This window comes from Chlamydotis macqueenii, chromosome 13 (assembly GCF_036417535.1).
Source record: "Chlamydotis macqueenii isolate bChlMac1 chromosome 13, bChlMac1.mat, whole genome shotgun sequence".
NCBI classification, from domain to species: domain Eukaryota; kingdom Metazoa; phylum Chordata; class Aves; order Otidiformes; family Otididae; genus Chlamydotis; species Chlamydotis macqueenii.
In genome coordinates, this window is record NC_141568.1 from 639,646 (window position 1) to 647,159 (window position 7,514).

Below are 7,514 nucleotides of genomic sequence, written 5' to 3' on the forward strand. Positions count from 1 at the left end.
AATCCATCTTCAAAAAAAAGCATAAAAAGAGGAAAAGCTAAGAAATCCTCAACTAGATGGAAAAAAGGAGAAGATCTTAAGAAGTCTAGCAGACAGCCCTAAAACCAGGGCATGCAGACTCAATACAATTTCTGAGAGCAGCAAGAGAAGGCAATAGCTGCACAGGAACAGCAAAGTTATCCACAGGGAGAATTACCTGGGGCTCAGACACCCAAAACGCGGCCCAGGTTACAGGGGAACACTACGCCTGCTCTGCCCAATTCCGAGCCGGGCAGGTGCAATTGCATTTTTAAGAGAGCACGTAAAAGAAGGACATGACATGTACGAGAGGTGCAGTAGCAAAAAGCCTTAACGAAAGCAAGCACGTTTCACTCCCCTTACGTTTCACTCCCCATTCTCAGGCAGGCTCTGGGAACTGAGAGCAGGAGCTTACCACATGGGTGGAAAAGCCAAAAAGATCTGCTTTCTGGATAGGTCACTAATTCTGGTATTTTTGCATCCCTTTGTGTCAGCAGGGTCATAAAATGTGACCTTTCCATTTTGTGAAGTTTCTTCTAAGTCATTCTCCGAAGAGCTTCTTTAATCTGTTCCTAACCAGGAACAGTGGGGCTATCTCAGTTGGCCTCCTTTCAAATTTTCATGCACGTTTACCGACACTCACTGAAAAGGGGTATGATTTTCAACAGGAAAAGAAGAGCTAAATCAGGCAAAAGCATATTTTAATTTAATTTAATATAATTTTTGCTAATACTGAAAATATACGTATATTATATCTGACATTGTTTAACATTTCAGTGTTTGCTTAATTAGCAAAGCCTTCTGAGGATAAGTTACTCCCGAGGACGGGAGCACAGTTCCTTCGGAGGCCAGAGAAGAGAAGCGCAGGGCGGGCTGCTCACCGCAGCTCCCTTTCTCCGCGAGGCTGCAGTGAATTTGCTGCTTGACTGCAACACTGAAACTATCTGTCAAGTCCAAAGCAGAAAGAGAGTTTGAAAGGCAAACATGATCCGTGATCAATATCCTAACAAATCCAAAGGAAGCCCCAGCTCCCGAAGGGTTAATCCAGAGAAGAAAAGGCATCCGCATATTTAGTGAGCTAATGTGTTTATTGATGGAGGCCTTTAAGTCCTCAACAGGGAAAAGCTGGGATGAGTGACTGGAAGTCCAAGCCAGACAGCCTGGTAGGGGTGGAACGCGGTTTTGTTTTCCAGCTGATTTCGGACTCCTGGGGGTGTCGTCCCCGGGGTGCCCTCCCGCCGGGGTCTGCACCCGCCCGCAGCGCAGCCGAGCCCACCCTGGAGCAGGGGTGTTCCCAGAACAGGGGGTGGCCGGGCTGGCCGGTGGGGACGCACCGCAGGCAGCCAGTCCCAGCGAAGAGATGGTGGGCTGGTATCCATCCAGCCTGTCCCAGCGCCTCTCGGCCTGTCCTGAGTCTGACACTGGAGTATGTTGTAGCCGTCCACCAAAATTCTGCCCTCGAAATCCGGATGCCGGTGCAGATTTCCATGGGGGTGTTCTGTAGCATCCAACCCACCCACTGCGGAGGGCACGTCCACGGTCCGTGCCTCCCCTTCACGACCCAGAGCCAACTCTGCTTGCACGCCGGCGCATCCATGGCCGGGCATCGGTACGGCTGCCCGCGAGCCTGCTGGAGCCCCCGGCCTGGCGCGCGCTGAGGAATGGCATCGGCCCACCTTAACTCCCCCGCATCCACCCGCCAGGGCGGTCAATGCCAGGGTCAGGGGTCGGGTGTCCGCCTGCTAATAGAGTGTAAGCCAACATTGTCCTCAAATTGCTGGAGCAAAGACACAATGCCCACCTCCCGCTGATGGCCGTACCCCGGGGGAGGGGGTATCGGCTTTATTGGAAAACTGCCAGGCTGGGAGGTGATGGAAGCGGCTGATAGCAGCTACAGACGGTTTGATCGCCGCTGGAGAGCTGGCCGGCTGGTCGGAAACCCTCTGAAAGGCAGTTCATTGACGGACCCCATGGAGCTGCGTATTGACAGCCGGGTTTTCCTCCCCTGATGGATCTCCCCAGCTTGGCGTGGCTCAGCCCTGTTCACCAGACGGGAGCCTGCTGGCTCGTGCCAGCTCTGGGCCACGCCGTTCCAGTCTGAAAACTGATCCAAAACTCCCAGCGACCAACTCAGGAGCTTCTGCAATGGCATTCACCTCCCCACGCCCCACGGCCGGACCCTGCGGACGCTGGCACGAGCATCCTGCTGTCAGACCAGGCGTGAGGAAACTGTGGATCATATATGGTGCCTGCTGCTGTGGCACCATTTGAAATGACTTTAAAAACAAGAGAAATTAAAAAACCAGGAGGTGAGAGACACTACCAGGATTCGAGATGACAGTAATTATCAGAATTTTGATACATGTACAGTTTTTCATCTATCCCAGGCCATAGTACGCACCTAATTCGAGACATGACTGAAAGGCAGAGGCAGGAGCCGTCTCTGCTCTGTTGATGACGAACACCTATGACTGCAGGTACCACGGCCGCTACTGTAAGGATGTACCGATGGTATATTCATTACAGATTTCTAAGACCTGCTGTATTGGGAAAGTATTGTAAGTGGACTAGATATATCGCATTTCTCCACTAGTTAAGAGTTTACACGAAGATAAATTAAATTAATGGTCCGTCTAGCCAATATCCTGTCATCAGCAACGACCAGCACAGAGCCCCATAGGCAAGAGTATGAAACAAGTGAGCAGACAGCAATGCTTCCCCAGAAGCCACCAACAACTTGTGATTAAAGGACTTTCTGAACTACAAGTCACCTTCCACTTTTTAGTAGTCCTCGGTGGATTTTTCTCCCGTAAAGCTGACCAGTTACCTTTTGAGCCCACATCCTGCCAGCACCTATGGCCTTGCCACAGAGGAGCTGCACAGCACAACGTTCTTTTGTGAAGAAACGGCTTCATTTCTTGGTCTGCTTGTTTTTAACTTTCTGACTGCATTTTCAGTCGCTGCCCCGCATTCTGGTAGCGGGACAGACAGTGGACAGCGTTCCCTCTGTACCTCGCCCACTCAGTTACGATTTTGTGATGGTCACCGCACCGCACGCCAGTTGTCTCTTCCAGACGGGTGGGACCCAGACCGCCTCCGACCCTTGCCCCGTCCAGAAGCTCTTCCCTACTTCACTCACCTCTCTTGCACTTTTCTGACCTTTTTCCCATCCTCTTATACTTTTTAGAGACAGGACTAGAGTCACACAGATTAATTAAAAGGCAGGCACGTATGTGTGCAGTGGCACAATGATCTTTACGTTTTTTCTCTAATTCTTTTCTAATATTTCCTTATGTTGTTCCATCTTTTGATCACTACTACGCACCAACACGATACTTACAGAGAACTAGTTATTGTAGCCCCAAGATCTCCCCCCCAGAGGTGACAGTCAGCTTCACACCACACGTTGCCCCATCCTGTCTTGTCATTTTTCAACAGGGGACTCCAGATTTCACAGCTGCTATGGAACTGTGTTTTTGATAATGTGCACGTTGTAATCTTTCTTTGGGACGGCTGTGTTGCACTGCACTGCCAGAAGCGCGTGCCGTTCTGCTCCTGCACGCAGCGATTACCAAGAGATGCCAGTGTCCCAAGTGCCTATTCAGGAAACAAATAAATACCCTGGAAATTGTTCCCTACAGGCCTGGCGATCTGGTTTGGAAGAGACGGGAGGAGGCGCGTGAGGAGCAGCACCACCGCCACCTCAGAGAGGAGAACGGGCAAAGTACATACTGGCACTGCTACGGATGGGAGGCGTAAATGGGCGTAAATACCTGCACTTGAGAACTATTTTCTCAATGATACTCATCTTCCAGAAACTTTCTGTCAGTGCCAGTTCCTAAAGACACTTACTGCCTGTTGGCTGCAGACAGACGAGAAGTCAGATCACGGAAGATGCTCAGAACACACGGAGATAGACACGACTTCTGATTTCCTATTACTGGTCGTATCCCTAAGTCCCGTGTCCCTCTGCACGCTGCGGTTCCAGCGGACGGGCTGGTGGGGCGACGGCGGCTCCCGGCAGACCCCTCGGGCCAGCCGCTGCCCAGTGCCTCTGTGAGGGCGCAGAGTGGCTCTGCAAGACCGGGCGGGAGCCGTTCTCAGCGCGGCAGAGCACAGGCACAGCTCTCCCAGTCCCGGTTTTCTGGCATTATTTGGAATATTATTATTTCCCTTCTGCAAATCCCGGACTGGGAATAGGGTGGAGGCGCAGCCTCAGTGCGACGTCACACAGACTGACTGGGCAAGAGGAGCCGGGTCAGTTCTGCGACTCGGTAGCTCCAGATCCAGATTCTTCATCTTGTCCACGGGTCGACATTTTTGATCGACCGGACTGTCACAGGAGACGCCACGGCCGGTTCCTGCGGCTCAGGCTTCTCCTTGCCGCCATTTGCATATTCAAGGCTCGCCGCGGTGCCTGGCTGTCAGAGATGGTGACAGTTGTGGGGGTTTTTTAGCTTTATCAAGGGGGATTATTTTTAACCCAAATTATTTTGCATTGTAAATGTTTAAATCCACATCAAATCCAGATTAATGCATAAAATAGTCCAAGAGGGCATTTACTAGGGGAAAAAAACAATAAGTCAAATTATTATGGCTAGCTCCCATCTGAAGTGTTTTAAAAAGGGGAAAGTCTGAGATTTTGGCTAAAATATCACTTCAAGGAGGAGATTCACGTAAACCTCTCTGCAAAACAGCCGACGCTTACATACAAACTGGAACCCTGAGTACTTTTTCACAACATGACTGGAATTAATAATGCAGATAAATCCTAAATAAATCAGGATTAGTGTTAACTACGTCTTGAGGTTTAATACGCTCTACAAAAATGAAAGGGGGCCGGCGGGGGAGGAAGGAGCTTTGCCTTAAAGCTTGCCCGCGCACGAGCAGAGCGGTGCCCGGGAGGAGGCCGTGGCGCGGGAGCCCCAGGCCCAGGCGAGCGGGGCAATCAAAGCGCCGTAATCGTGGCGCTGGGGATGTGTTCAAAGGGGCCTGGCTGGCCACGGGCTGCCCGAGGTCACGAGCAAAACGCAGTTGCGGGGCAGGGGGAGGGGTGTCTCGGATTTTTGGACAGCCTGGCTGTTTGGATCTGTTTTCAGGAGGTCAGCCGGATTGCAGTATTTTACCGTCTTATCAGCAAAAAGATTAAATTTCCCTTCGTGGTTAAAGAGCTCAGCCCCACTCTGAAGGAAAATATAAATAAAGCTGCCAACACAATCGCCCTAAGTAAAGCCTGCCGCAGCGTGCCGGCGCTCGCCGCAAGCCCAGGGAGCAGCTTCCCGGTGACCTCTGCACCCCTGACCTCCGCACCGCGGCCGCTCCGGCGGGATGTCGCTGGCATCCTCCTCCTCCTCCTCCTCCTCCGTGTGTCCCGCAGAAGGGCTAAAGCTGTCAGTGAGTGACAGCCGAGGGAGGGACAGTGGCGTTGTGGCTTGCGAAGGCGTGGGTGGCTCCGGCCGCGTCCCGCTGCTCTCCAGGGCCATTGCACGTGGGAGCGAGGGCCGGCCGGCCGCTCCTCCTCCTTGCGTGGGATGAAGCCAGCGCTGATGAAACACTCTCACTCTCTGATATGAAAGCAGATTTAAATTTTTCTTAAATTTTACTTTTTTCAAAGCCCCAGAGGAGTAGAAAAGCACTTCTTGTATTCACTTCATTACCTGGAAATTCCCGCTCCGCTCCCGCTCCCCTCTTGCACACCGTGCAAGCACACTGTTTGCTCTTGCTGCCCTGCTCTCTCAGGTGTGAGACTGGCCTGAAACGCCTCAGAAATTTGTAGTGTTTTAAGAAATCTCCTCTCCCATCTGTTTCCTGTTCCTTTTTCAGCACTTCCTCATGCTTGCACCAGCTCGAAGGCTCAGAAGAGACCAGGGCCAGACTCTCCTCTGCCTGGGGCTGCGGCTAGTCACCGACACCTGTGCGGAGCGGTGGTAAATCCATTGGAGCAATTGCACCTCACACGCTGCGTCTGCGTCTGCCGTCCCTGCACGCAACAGCGGAGTCCTGATGGAGCAGGGGCCGAGGCCACAAACGTGCTTCCAGGGCGGCCATTTGAAAAAAAAGCCTAGAAATGTGAAGTTTGCGTGTGATTTTTTTACCTTCTGAGTAATCTTTTGCACACGACAACGCCAGGCTGAGTTTACAGCACTGCTTCCTTCCTGCTGCCAGCAGCGCGTGTCGGATGCGTGAGGCTGTTGTGCTCATTTCTGAGCAGGTATGAATCTGCCCGGCTCTGAGAAAAGATTGGTTCGTTTTGAAATGAAATTGTTGATGGTATGGCAAGGGTCTAGGCAAGGGAATAAACAAATGTGCCAGCAAAACCCCTCTACGTAACAATGCTCACACATCTGAAAAATATCCCACAAAGCAGTCAGCTTGCTAAACTTTAATGGTAACTTGTTGTTTTGGAATTTATGTGAAATATTTACATATGATTAAACATTGACCAGTAAGCAAACAGGGTAGGTTTTCAGTAATTTGCAAGTACTTAAAGGCTGGAAATCATCCTGTTTTATATTACATACAGCAAAGTGCCAGTAGCCAGCAGTCCCGTTGCTAGCACTAGTTGTGAGGGTTCTAAACACAAGGTCTGCTGTGAGAATGAGTACGTGTCTCCAGCCTCCTCAGGAAAAGCCTGCAGATCGGGGTGCAGAGCCACGATCGGACACGATCCTGGCCGGGCTGGTGACGCCTCCCGGCAGGTCCCTGTGTGCGAGTCAGCGCGGTCACCTCGGTGGCACCAGAGGCTTTTTTAAAAGTTAAAGAAAACAAATAACAACTCCGTCTTTTCTTTGGAGGAAACTTCAGCATAGGTGTAAGAAGATGAAGATGAGACACAGAAGTGTAAGCAAACCCAGGATGTCTCTGATTACTCTAACTCTTGCAGAGCTAATGCTGACGTTTAACAGGAATCAGAGCAGTGCATTCACCCACGGCTTCTGTGCTCCCAGCCACCCACAGCCAGCACGAGGCCACCCACAAACTTCGTCTGACCTTTGGGGCGGTTCCAATGAAACCCAAAGGATGCTCTCCAGCAGCTGGGGCTCACGGGACACTCACCGGTGCGGTCCGCGGCACCCCCACGCAACGCGGAGCACCACGCCATACCAGCCCGCCCCTGCATCCCCAGGACCCTTCTTTTGGCTAACGCTGATACTTAAGCAATGCAGGCACTGGTGCATCAGACCGAGCCGACCAGCTTGTTCATTGCCCAGTTCCAAGAAAATAAGTGTCTTAAGGGCGACACCAGAGCTGTGGGACCTCTGCAGAGTTTCAGGGACCTTTTCTAGGCTGGCTTTGCTAGTTGCAGAAAAATGTTTCTGGAGGTTTTCCCAGGATTCTCAACGTAAATGTTCAGAAACCGTGGGATATTAATAGGGAATAGAAGCTATTTTATTTATACTGTGATGTTTAGATGGTTAGGTTTTGCTCTCAGTCATTTCCAGTACCAGAAACAAGAAAAAAAAAAGAGGTGGGGCGATAGGTTATTGAGAAACGGA

General features: G+C 51.3%; 1 long non-coding RNA gene across 1 annotated transcript; it reads left to right on the plus strand.

The window, feature by feature from the left end:
- The first annotated feature begins 5,161 nt into the window (after positions 1–5,161).
- Positions 5,162–6,092, plus strand: LOC147599028 (uncharacterized). Its single transcript, XR_015260067.1, has 2 exons — positions 5,162–5,412; positions 5,842–6,092. It is a non-coding gene; the product is annotated as an uncharacterized LOC147599028 (long non-coding RNA).
- The last annotated feature ends 1,422 nt before the right edge of the window (positions 6,093–7,514 follow it).